General features: G+C 41.7%; 1 protein-coding gene across 1 annotated transcript in view; it reads right to left on the bottom strand.

Moving 5' to 3' along the window:
* The window catches only part of NUMA1 (nuclear mitotic apparatus protein 1), a 72,480-nt gene extending 59,860 nt beyond the window's left edge, over window positions 1–12,620 (bottom strand). Inside the window, exon 1 of the mRNA XM_027563010.1 lies at window positions 12,377–12,620. The gene's annotated coding sequence lies outside the window, so the exon portion shown is untranslated. The remainder of the gene's footprint in view (window positions 1–12,376) is intronic.
* Between the last annotated feature and the right edge of the window lie 301 nt (window positions 12,621–12,921).

Below are 12,921 nucleotides of genomic sequence, written 5' to 3'. Positions count from 1 at the left end.
AATCCAGCTCAGGTCATGTTCAGTTCAGTTCAGTCGCTCAGTCGTGTCTGACTCTTTGCAACACCACGAATTGCAGCACGCCAGGCCTCCCTTTCCATCACCAACTCCTGGAGTTCACTCAGACTCACGTCCATCGAGTCGGTGATGCCATCCAGCCATCTCATCCTCTGTCATCCCCTTCTCCTCTTGCCCCCAGTCCCTCCCAGTATCAGAGTCTTTTCCAATGAGTCAACTCTTAGCATGAGGTGGCCAAAGTACTGGAGTTTCAGCTTCAGCATCATTCCTTCCAAAGAAATCCCAGGGCTGATCTCCTTCAGAATGGACTGGTTGGATCTCCTTGCAGTCCAAGGGACTCTCAAGAGTCTTCTCCAACGCCACAGTTCAAAAGCATCAATCTTCGGTGCTCAGTCTTCTTCACAGTCCAACTCTCACATCCATACATGACCACAGGAAAAACCATAGCCTTGACCAGACGGACCTTTGTTGGCAAAGTAATGTCTCTGCTTTTGAATATGCTATCTAGGTTGGTCATAACTTTCCTTCCAAGGAGTAAGCGTCTCTTAATTTCATGGCTGCAGGCACCATCTGCAGTGATTTTGGAGCCCAAAACAATAAAGTCTGACACTGTTTCCACTGTTTCCCCATCTATTTCCCATCAAGTGATGGGACCGGATGCCATGATCTTCGTTTTCTGAATGTTGAGCTTTAAGCCAACGTTTTCACTCTCCACTTTCACTTTCATCAAGAGGCTTTTGAGTTCCTCTTTTCTTTCTGCCTTAAGGGTGGTGTCATCTGCATATCTGAGATTATTGATATTTCTCCTGGCAATCTTGATTCCAGCTTGTGTTTCTTCCAGTCCAGCGTTTCTCATGATGTACTCTGCATATAAGTTAAATAAACAGGATGACAATATACAGCCTTGACGTACTGCTTTTCCTATTTGGAACCAGTCTGTTGTTCCATGTCCAGTTCTAACTGTTGCTTCCTGACCTGCATACAGATTTCTCAAGAGGCAGGTCAGGTGGTCTGGTATTCCCATCTCTTTCAGAATTTTCCACAGTTTATTGTGATCCACACAGTCAAAGGCTTTGGCAGAGTCAATAAAGCAGAAATAGATGCTTTTCTGGAACTCTCTTGCTTTTTCCATGATCCAGCAGATGTTGGCAATTTGATCTCTGGTTCCTCTGCCTTTTCTAAAACCAGCTTGAACATCAGGAAGTTCACGGTTCACGTATTGCTGAAGCCTGGCTTGGAGAATTTTGAGCATTACTTTACTAGCATGTGAGATGAGTGCAATTGTGCAGTAGTTTGAGCATTCTTTGGCATTGCCTTTCTTTGGGATTGGAATGAAAACTGACCTTTTCCAGTCCTGTGGCCACTGCTGAGTTTTCCAGATTTGCTGGCATAGTGAGTGCAGCACTTTCACAGCATCATCTTTCAGGATGTGAAATAGCTCAACTGGAATTCCATCACCTCCACTAGCTTTGTTCATAGTGATGCTTTCTAAGGCCCACTTGACTTCACATTCCAGGATGTCTGGCTCTAGATGAGTGATCACACCATCGTGATTATCTGGGTCGTGAAGATCTTTTTTGTACAATTCTTCTGTGTATTCTTGCCACCTCTTCTTAGTATCTTCTGCTTCTGTTAGGTCCATACCATTTCTGTCCTTTATCGAGCCCATCTTTGCGTGAAATGTTCCCTTGGTATCTCTAATTTCCTTGAAGAGATCTCTAGTCTTTCCCATCCTGTTGTTTTCCTCTATTTCTTTGCATTGATCGCTGAGGAAGGCTTTCTTATCTCTTCTTGCTATTCTTTGGAACTCTGCATTCAGATGCTTGTATCTTTCCTTTTCTCCTTTGCTTTTTGCTTCTCTTCTTTTCACAGCTATTTGTAAGGCCTCCCCAGACAGCCATTTTGCTTTTTTGCATTTCTTTTCCATGGGGATGGTCTTGATCCCTGTCTCCTGTATAATGGCACAAACCTCAGTCCATAGTTCATCAGGCACTCTATCTATCAGATCTAGGCCCTTAAATCTATTTCTCACTTCCACTGTGTAATCATAAGGGATTTGATTTAGGTCATACCTGAATGGTCTAGTGGTTTTCCCTACTTTCTTCAATTTAAGTTTGAATTTGGTAATAAGGACATGTTAGTAGAAGACTAATCTATGTCCCACCTCTGAAAAGCAGAGAGTACATGCAGAGGAAGAATGATAACCACCCTGGTGAAGTGTCTGAAATTCATGGCATGAAGCATGAAAACTTTTTCAAATGTATGCATGCCTGTCATGCAGATGAGGAGAAAGACTCATATGACCCCTTGCAAGAAGACAAAACCAGAACTAGCAAGTGGAAGTCAGAGGAGGATAGATTCTGGTTTGATGTAGGGAAGGAACCCTCAGCACAACAGAGAAGTTAAGAATGTATGTTACGGAACCCAGAATGCTTGGATCAGAACACCAACTCCACCTCTTACAAACTGTATGGCTTTGGGTAAACTAAGTTATAGTAACAACAATAGTACGATAGAGCTTTGGGAAGCAGTTCATGTAAAGTGCTTAGAACAGTGCCGGGCTCACATTATATGCTGAAAAAAAAACCAAAGTCAGCTATCGCTGTTACTGACTGCTGATATAATGGACCAGGTAACCTGAAAATCTTCCTACTAAATGTGCCTGAAAATGCCCAGAAAAATAGAATAAAAATCCTTTTTGACTTGCTAAATTACTGTCACTTAGAACCACACCTACCCTGTGGTTATGGTCTGCTCTGTGTTGCCAGGGCTTGGACTCTTCCAATACCACTTCACCTTTGCCAGCTGGCTCCCAGTTAGGGTCTGTTAACAGGGTGCAAACAGGAAAAATCGAACGCAGGAGGAGGCTGCCAGGGACTTCCTTCTTCCTGTGGCTCTCTGCTCCTGACAACTGCAATTGGTTTCTCCCTGCTTCCTTCCAAACTCCCTCTTCGAGGCACCAGAGCAGGGCTCAACCAAAACTGGCTCCCCAGGCCCCTCCTATGGGCTCCTGAGACACCAGCAACACCAGGCAACGCCTTCTCCTCAGAGAATCCAGGCGCAGTCCCACCAGATCCCTCCAGAATTCTAAGTTCTGCCAACCCCAATCTTCTCCCTTTGTTTTTCAGTCCTGGATGAAGCAGCCGCTTAATGCAGTTATAATATAAGTTACCTGAAGATTCCCCTTTTTGCTCTTTCAGCCCTCCAACAAAGGTTTAAACTAAACCCCTTTACTGAATTCACTCTCTTAAAATACCTGTGTGTGGTTTCTATTTTCCTGATAGGATTCTGACACTAGATAAACTGAACTCACAAGAAAGTAAAAGAAATCCCAGGAAACAGAAACAAAAGAAGCTGAAAATTGGGTTAGTGAGGCATAGCTGTCCTAGCAATGTAAGGAATATGTGACCTCCTCATACTTCAGATCTTGAGCTCATAAAAAGCAACTGAGATCTCTGTATATACAAAGGCTGCATGTGTGTGCTAAATTGCTTCAGTCCCATCTGACTCTGTGTGACCCTGAGACCCTCAGTAAAAAGAGACTAGGAAAAAAAAAAAACTGTCCACAGGAAAATAAGGAAGGTTGCTTTACAAACGTAGTAAAGTAGGAGGAAAAAAACTTCCTAGGAATTAATAACCTGGGTGCACACAAGAGATGGATTTGGAATTTAAAAATTTATACTAAATCTGTGGCCTAGAAATCTAAAAGAAAAATTACAGACATTTTAGCCCCAGGTTGGGAACAGCCTTGAGTTCCCAAAGAAGCAAATACAAAGTTGTAGCAGGAGACACACAAATGGCCAATAAATACATGAAAAGATGTTCAACATCATCAGGAAAATGCAAATTAAAACCACAAAAACACTACATCTCCATGAGAATGGCTAAAATTAAAAAGACTCACTATACCAAATGTTAGTAAGAAAATTAAAAAACCAAAGCTCTCAGATACTGCAATGGAAACATAAAATAGTACAACCACTTTGGAAAACTGGTAATTTCTTAAAAATTAAAAATACCTTGCCATATGACCCAGCCATTTCACGCCAAAGAGTCAGGAAAATGTATGTTCACTCAAAGATTTGTACATGATTGCTCACAGCAATTTTATTCACAACAGCCAAAAACTGCCAACAGCCCAAATGTCCATCAACAGTAAATGATATACCAGTCAGAATGACCATCATCAAAAAATCTACAAATAATAAATGCTAGCAAGGGATGTGGAGAAAAGGGAACCCTCTTGCATAGTTGGTGAGAATGTGAATTGATACAGCCACCATGGAGAACAATATGGAGATTTCTTAAACAAACTAAGAATAATACCACCATATGACACAGAGGATCCACTACTGGGCATTTACCCTGAGAAAACCACAGTTCTCAAAGATACATGTACCCCAATGTTCATAGCAGTACTATTTACAAAGGCCACTATTTACAAAGGACAAGGAAGCAACCTAAATGTCCATCAACAGATGAATAGATAAAGAAGGTGTGGTACATAATTACAATGAAATATTACTCAGCCATAAAAAGGAACAGATCTGAGTCACCTGTAGTGAGGCGGATGAACCTAGAGCCTGTTATACAGAGTGAAGTTAGTTAGAAAGAGGAAAACAAGTATATATTAACACATATATATGGAATCTAGAAAAATGGTACCGATGAACCAATTTGCAGAGCAACAACAGAGACACGGACATAAGAGAATAGACTTGTGGGCACAGTGCGGGAAGGAGAAGGTACCACTGAAACCATATACGTTACTATATGTAAAACAGATAGCCAGTGGGGAAATGCTATATGATGCAGGGAGCTCAACCCAGTGCTCTATGACAACCTAGAGGGGTGGGATGGGGTGAGAGGTGGGAGGGAGGTTCAAGAGAGCAAGGACATATGTATACCTATGGCTGATTCATGTTGATGTATGGCAGAAACCGACACAATATTGTAAATATTACAATAAAAATAAATTTTAAAAAAGTGATAAACAAAACTGTATGATATAGTCATACAAAGGAGGACTACTTAGCAACAGTTCCAGTTCAGTCGCTCAGTCGTGTCTGACTCTTTGCAACCCCATGAACCGCAGCAAGCCAGGCCTCCCTGTCCATCACCAACTCCTGGAGTCTGCCCAAACCCATGTCCATTGAGTTGGTGATGCCATCCAACCATCTCATCCTCCGTTGTCCCCTTCTCCTCCTGCCCTCAATCCTTCCCAGCATTAGGGTCTTTCCAAATGAGTCAGCTCTTCGAATCAGGTGGCCAAAGTATTGGAGTTTCAGCTTCAACATCAGTCCTTCCAATGAACACCCAGGTTGGATCTCCTTGCAGTCCAAGGGACTCTCAAGAGTCTTCAACACTACAGTTTAAAAGCATCAATTCTTCGGTGCTCAGCTTTCTCTATAGTCCAACTCTCACATCCACATATGACTACTGGAAAAACCATAGCCTTGACTAGACCGACCTTTGTTGACAAATTAATGTCTCTGCTTTTTAATATGCTGTCTAGGTCAGTCATAACTTTCCTTCCAAGGAGTAAGCATCTTTTAAAAAAATTTCATGGCTGCAATCAACATCTGCAGTGATTTTGGAGCCCAGAAAAAATAAAGTCTGACACTGTTCCCAATGTTTCCCCATCTATTTGCCATGAAGTGATGGGACTGGATGCCATGATCTTCATTTTCTGAATGCTGAGCTTTAAGCCAACTTTTTCACTCTCCACTTTCACTTTCATCAAGAGGCTTTTGAGTTCCTCTTTTCTTTCTGCCATAAGGGTGGTGTCATCTGCATATCTGAGATTATTGATATTTCTCCTGGCAATCTTGATTCCAGCTTGTGTTTCTTCCAGTCCAGCGTTTCTCATGATGTACTCTGCATATAAGTTAAATAAGCAGGGTGACAAGATACAGCCTTGATGTACTCCTTTTCCTGTTTGAAACCAGTCTGTTGTTCCATGTCCAGTTCTAACTGTTGCTTCCTGACCTGTATACAGATTTCTCAAGAGGCAGGTCAGGTGGTCTGGTGTTCCTATCTCTTTCAGAATTTTCCACGGTTTATTGTGATCCACACAATCAAAGGCTTTGGCATAGTCAATAAGGCAGAAATAGATGTTTTTCTGGAACTCTCTTGTTTTTTTGATGATCCAGCGGATGTTGGCAATTTGATCTCTAGTTCCTCTGCCTTTTCTAAAACCAGCTTGAACATCTGGAAGTTCACGGTTCACGTATTGCTGAAGCCTGGCTTGGAGAATTTGAGCATTACTTTACTAGTGTGTGAAAAAGAAAGTGAAAGTGAAATCACTCAGTCGTGTCCGACTCTTTGAGACCCCTGGACTGTAGCCCACCAGGCTCCTCCCTCCATGGGATTCTCCAGGCAAGAGTACTGGAGTGGGTTGCCATTTCCTTCTCCAGGGGATATTCCCGACCTAGGGATCAAACCCAGGTCTCCCGCATTCCAGGCAGACACTTTAACCCCTGAGCCACCAGGGAAGCCCCTGAGATGAGTGCAACTGTGTGGTAGTTTGAGCATTCTTTGGCAACAGCAACAGAAAGTAACAAATCACTGATATATGCACTAAATACATAAATATCAAATGCATTACACTACCTGAAAGAAAGCAGACACAAACATATACTCTGTATATATTTTCTAGATAAAATTCTAGAAAACACAAATTAATCTTCAGTAATTAGATTACTTGGTTCTTGGGGGCCAATGATGAACTGTAAAGAGGCATAAGGAAACTTTTGGGAGTTATGGGAATGCTCTGTATCATGACTGGGGCAACTTTTTCGAGGTGTATAAATCTGTCAAAACTTTTTACTTAAAATAAATTTCATTGTACATAAATTATGATTAAGCAAAGTTGATTTAAAAAAAAAAAGCTTTTCTTCAGAGAACTGACCTCAACTCAAGCTACACAAGACTACCATAGGACTTCCCTGGTGGTCTAGTGGTTAGAATCTGCCTGCCAATACAGAGGACATGGGTTTCATCCCTGCTCTGGAAAGATTCTACATGCTGCAGGCAACTAAGCCCGAGTGCTGCAACTACTGAAGCCCGAGCACCTGGAGCCCATGCTCCACAACAAGAGAAGCCAGTGCAATGAGAAGCCTGTGCACCACAAAGAGGCCCCCGCTCGCCGCAACTAGAGAAAGCCCGAGAGCAGCAATGGAGACCCAGTGCAGCCAAAAATAAATACATAAATAAATATGCTTTTTTAAAAAGACCACCGTAGATGATACTCCTTTGAATGAGCTCACAATCCAAAATTATAAAATACTTGAGGAAACAATCCATCATGAACAGAGTCATTAAAGCAAATGGCAGGATTATATCCCCAAAACTTCAAAAACAGGACACATTAAACTTATTTGAAGTTATTATAGAAGAATTGGAAACACAAGACAAAAGCAAGATACCAAGAAACAGACAGCCAGATTTGAAATGAACCACAGTGCTTGTATAAATGAAAAACTTAGCGAATGAAATAAGAATTCAAAAAATAAACTAATTCTAGCTTAAAGGAAATTATCCAGAAGTAACACAGAAAGATAGAGATGGAAATGATAAAGAATAAGAGATGTGAAGGACAGAATTAGAAGGCTCTGCTGCCACCGCCACTAAATCACTTTAGTCATGTCTGACACTTCGAAACTCTATGGGCTGCAGCCCACCAGACTCCTCTGTCTGTGGGATTATCCAGGCAATACTCGAGTGGGCTGCCATACCCTCCCTCCAGGGGATCTTTCCAACCCAAGGACTGAACCCCAGTCTCCTGTGTCTCCTGCACTGCAGCTGGAATCTTTACTGCTGAGCCACCAGGGAAGCCACTAGAAGGCTCAAAATAAGTTAAATACAAGATCAGGGAGAGGCACTATTTAAAGAGGCATATGCCAAAAAATGGACAACCTAAGAGAAACAGACAAATTCCCAGAAATATACAACCTCCTAAGACTGAATCAGGAATAGAAAATATGAACAGACCAATTACCAGTAATAAAATCAAATTGGCAATTTAAAAAACTCCCAATAAACAAAAGTCCAGGACCAGACGACTTCATAGGTGAAATTCTACCAAATATTTAAAGAAGAGTTAACACGTATCCTTCTCAAATTTCTAACAAATTTCAGAAAGCAATGCTTCCAAATTCACTTTCAAGGCCAGTGTCACCCAAACACCAAAATCAGACAAAGATATCACACAAAAAAAGAAAATTATAGGTCAGTATCACTTTATAGTTGTAAAAATTCTCAACAAAATATTTGCAAACCACATTCAACAACACATTAAAAAGATCATACACCATGATCACGTGGGATTTATTCTAGGGATGCAAGGATGGTTCAATATCCACAAATCAATTAATGTAAAACACAGTATTAACAAACTAAAGAATAAAAATCATCTAAATGAATGCAGAAACAAAGTTCAACATCTGTATATGATTTAAAAAAAAAACATCAAAGTGAGTCCATAGGGAACATACTTCAACAAAATAAAGACCAGATATGACAAGCCCACAGCTGACAGCATCTCAATAGTAAAAAGCTGAAAGCATTTCCTCTAAGATCAAGAGCAAGACAAGGACACCCACTGTCACCACTTTTACTCAACATACTATTTGAAGTCCTAGCCACAGCAATCAGGCAAGAAAAAGAAAAACCAAATTCGGAAGGAAGAAGTAAAACTGTCACTGTTTGCAGATGACATGGTATTATTGAAAATCCTAAAGGTGCCACCAAAAAACCATTAGAACCAATTAATAAATTCAGTAAAATTGCAGAATATAAAATTAATATACAGAAATCTATTGTTTCTAGACACTAACAAAGAACTATCAGAAAGAGAAATTAAGAAAACAATTTTATTTACAACTGCATCAAAAATAATAAAATACCTAGTAGTAAATCTAAGGAGGTAAGAAGTCTGTACTAAGAAAAGACAGAGGATGAGATGGTTAGATGGCGTCACCAACTTAACAGACATGAGTTTGAGTAAGCTCCAGGAGTTGGTGATGGACAGGGAAGCCTGGAGTGCTGCAGTCCATGGGTTTGCAAAGAGTAGGATACAACTGAGCAACTGAACTTAAGATAAGACATTGGTGAAATAAATTAAAGATGTCACTAACAAATGGGAAGATACACCATGCTAATGGTTTAGAAGAATTAATACTATTAAAATGAGCATACTAGCCTAAGGCATTCTACAAATTTGATGCAATCTCTATCAAAATACCAAGGTAATTTTTCACAGAACTAAGACAAATAATGTAATTCTAAAATTTGTATGGAAACACAAGACCTTGAATAGCCAAAACAATCCTAAAGAACAAAACTGTCCTCATGCACTGTTGAGGGGAATGTATACTGGTGCAGCTGCTATGGAAGTTAGTATGGAAGTTCTTCAAAAAGTTAAAAACAGAACTATTATATGATTCAGCAATTCCACTCCTGGGTGTTTATCCAAAGAAAAGGAAACTAATTAGAAAAGATATATAGACCCCTATGTTCATTGCAGCATTATTGACAACAGCCAAGATATAGAAGCAACCTAAATGCACATGGGTAGATGAATGGATAAAGAAGGTGTGGCATATAATCTAATGGAATATTCAGTTCAATCGTTCAGTCGTGTCCGACTCTTTGCGACCCCATGAACTGCAGCACGCCAGGCCTCCCTGTCCATCACCAACTCCGAGAGTTCACTCAGACTCACGTCCATCGAGTCAGTGATGCCATCCAGCCATCTCATCCTCTGTTCCCCTTCTCCTTCTGCCCCCAATCCCTCCCAGCATCAGTCTTTTCCAATGAGTCAACTCTTTGCATGAGGTGGCCAAAGTACTGGAGTTTCAGCCTTAGCATCATTCCTTTCAAAGAACACCCAGGACTGATCTTTAGAATGGACTGGTTGGGTCTCCCTGCAGTCCAAGGGACTCTCAAGAGTCTTCTCCAACACCACAGTTCAAAAGCATCAATTCTTCGGCGCTCAGCTTTCTTCACAGTCCAACTCTCACATCCATACATGACCACAGGAAAAACCATAGCCTTGACCAGACAGACCTTTGTTGGCAAAGTAATGTCTCTGCTTTTTAATATGCTGTCTAGGTTGGTCATAACTTTCCTTCCAAGGAGTAAGACAGGATGAAACCTCGCAATTTGTGACAACATGGATGGTAAGTACATGTGATAACATGTACTAGGTGAGTGAAATAAGTCACACAGAGAGAGACAAATATTGTACAATTTCCCTTACACGTGGAATCTAAAAATCAAATGAAAAAAACATAATAAAACAGAAAGACTCACACATACAGAGAACAAACAGGTGGCTGCTGAGGGAGTGGGTATAATGTAGCATCTTTGTATAGTGACAGATGGAAAAACATTTTTTTTTAATAAAGAGATAATGACTGGGAATCTTTAGAAAACTGAAAGGTATGAAACCTCAGATTGAGGCATCACTATAAGCCCAAGTAGAATAAAATTAAATCCACACATGTAATGAAACTGCAAAACACAAATGACAAAAAAGAGGATCTTAAAAAGAACCAGAGAAAAAGGCAGGTTACATACAACGAAATAATAGTTAAATTGTGAACACAGTTCTCAAGAGTTAACAACAAAAAGCCATAATTTCAGTAAAATGATACTTTCAAAGTGCTGGGGGAAAAATAATTGGAAGCCTAGTACCCAGCTAAACTATCAATCAAGATTGATAAGGAAGTAAAGATATTTTCCAACAGAGTATTTACCACTAACAGACTCTCATTAAGAAAACATCTGAAGGGGGAATTCTGTGGCAGTCCAGGATTAGGACACCATACTTCCACTGCAGGGGGCATGGGTTTGATCCCTGGTGGGAGAACTAAGATCTGACATGCTGCATAATATGGTCCCCAAAAAAAAAAAAAAAAAAAAAAAATCAGAAGTATGTATTCATCTATTTGATGAAAAAGAAGAAATAAAATGCAGGAAAGAATGATGAAAAAAAACAGTAAACATATATCAGTAAAATGAAATAACCACTGAAAGCACAAAACTATGCTATTTATTAGAATTGTTCTAACATTTGGGGGTGGTCTCATTCTTGGAAAGGCTCATCTTGAGTCTGTTTAATGTACACTGTGCTGAAATAAATGGCCTCCAACATACCTACTGACCGTATGGTTTTATCAATTAGACAAAGCTGCCAAAACATTTCCTGATCAGCTCTGTTTAGCCATCTGTGGCAGGGCTTTCCCTCATCCTAACAGTTCTAGAACTCGAGTCTCAGTTCAAGGCATTCTTTCCACTCCCATATTCCACAAATTTAAAAAAAGAACATTCTAAATAGAAATGTCCCTTATATGAGCTTTTGGTTAAGATCTGCTAGTTTGGGGGAGTATAATTTTTGGCTATGGATTAGGATTCAGGCTTTATAATTAGTCATCATTTGCTTGAACTTGGGCCAAGAAAAGAGTACTTTGGCAGCTTTCACAAAGAAGTATGCGCTTCTTCCTCTGAAGGAGAAAATACCACACAGGATCAGAAAGGGAGGGAACACATTCAACCCTGCAGGCTGAAGGCTGCCTTACCTGATTTGAACATTCCCTCTAGCTTCCCATATATTCACAGCAGTCACAACACTTATACTCAAAAATGTGTACTCTCCAAGATGCTTGCAAGAAACAGCTCACCTGATTTGACCCTAATAACCCCAGGAAAGTAGATAAGGCAGGTAAATTCATTGTTTACATATGAAAAAAGTGAGACTCAAAAGAAACTGACTCGTCGAAGACGACCCTCACAGCCAACACAATCCCTCCCCTTCACTTAGACCCAACCCACAAAAAACCCCTGTATAGCCAACTATGCATGAGCTATGTAACCGGGGCCAAGCTGACCATAAACCTCAGGCGGCCCATCTGTAATGAACTATAATAAAGTGTTAGGAATATTAAAAAGATGATCCATATAAAGGGTGTGGCACAGTGTCTGAAACGTAGTTGGTCCTCAGAAAATGTTTATTATTACTACTACCACTATTGTTAACAATAATAGGCGAAGACTTCCCACTACAGAAACCCTCGGCGACACTCCTTTCAGGAACTTGCATTACCCACACCCGCGTCGGCCCCCCGACACAATTCCACGGACACGCCCCCAAACACACCCTCCCCCTAAGCACGCCCCGCACCTTCCTCTCGGACAAGGCCCTTTCCTTACAAACCTTACCCTCGAAAGACTCTCCCCAGTCAGCCTCGCTTATGAAGGAGGCCTTCCGCCCGCACCCGCCTCTTCAGCACCTCTTTTAGACTCGGGCATCCCTGGAGGCGCCCCAGCCGCACGCTAGTAGCGGGCCCGCGCCGATTACCTGGCCGCGCGCTCCCGCTCCGACTCTCACTTCCCCAGGATCGCCTTCTTCTCGGGCCCGCGCTAGCGCTGTGAGCGCACAATTAGTTTAAACTATGGTCCCGCCCCCTCTCGTCGCCCTGCGATTGGCCCCTGTAGGCTGGCGTCGCACGCAAAAGCAGCCTGAAGGACCGGGGTAAAGGAAGTGTGAGGGCCACTGGAAAGGGGAAAAGGGTGCCACAACTTCCGGACCCTGGCCCGCGGCTTGAGTGCAAAGACGACTGCAAATCCCAGCACCACCCGCGGCTTTGGAGCCCTTCCCTTGAGGAACTACAGTTCCCGGTAGGCATCGCGGCAGCGCCTACGGCTCTTAGAGGGGACGTGGTGACGTAAACAGTTACCATGGAGTTGCGCTGAGTAACCTTGAGGTAGTGGACTTCGAGGCTGGAGGGGAAGCAACTGCGGGTGAGTTGGGAGGGAAAACAGGAAGCCTGCTCTAGGGTACAAGAACTCTGTGGAGAGGGGAGGGGCACACTGAAAGACTTAACAGCTTGCTTTCTTGGGAAC

This window comes from Bos indicus x Bos taurus, chromosome 15 (assembly GCF_003369695.1).
Source record: "Bos indicus x Bos taurus breed Angus x Brahman F1 hybrid chromosome 15, Bos_hybrid_MaternalHap_v2.0, whole genome shotgun sequence".
Taxonomy (NCBI): Eukaryota; Metazoa; Chordata; class Mammalia; order Artiodactyla; family Bovidae; genus Bos; species Bos indicus x Bos taurus.
Note: the sequence above shows the minus strand (reverse complement) of the source record. Positions and strands in the feature narration are given on the sequence as shown.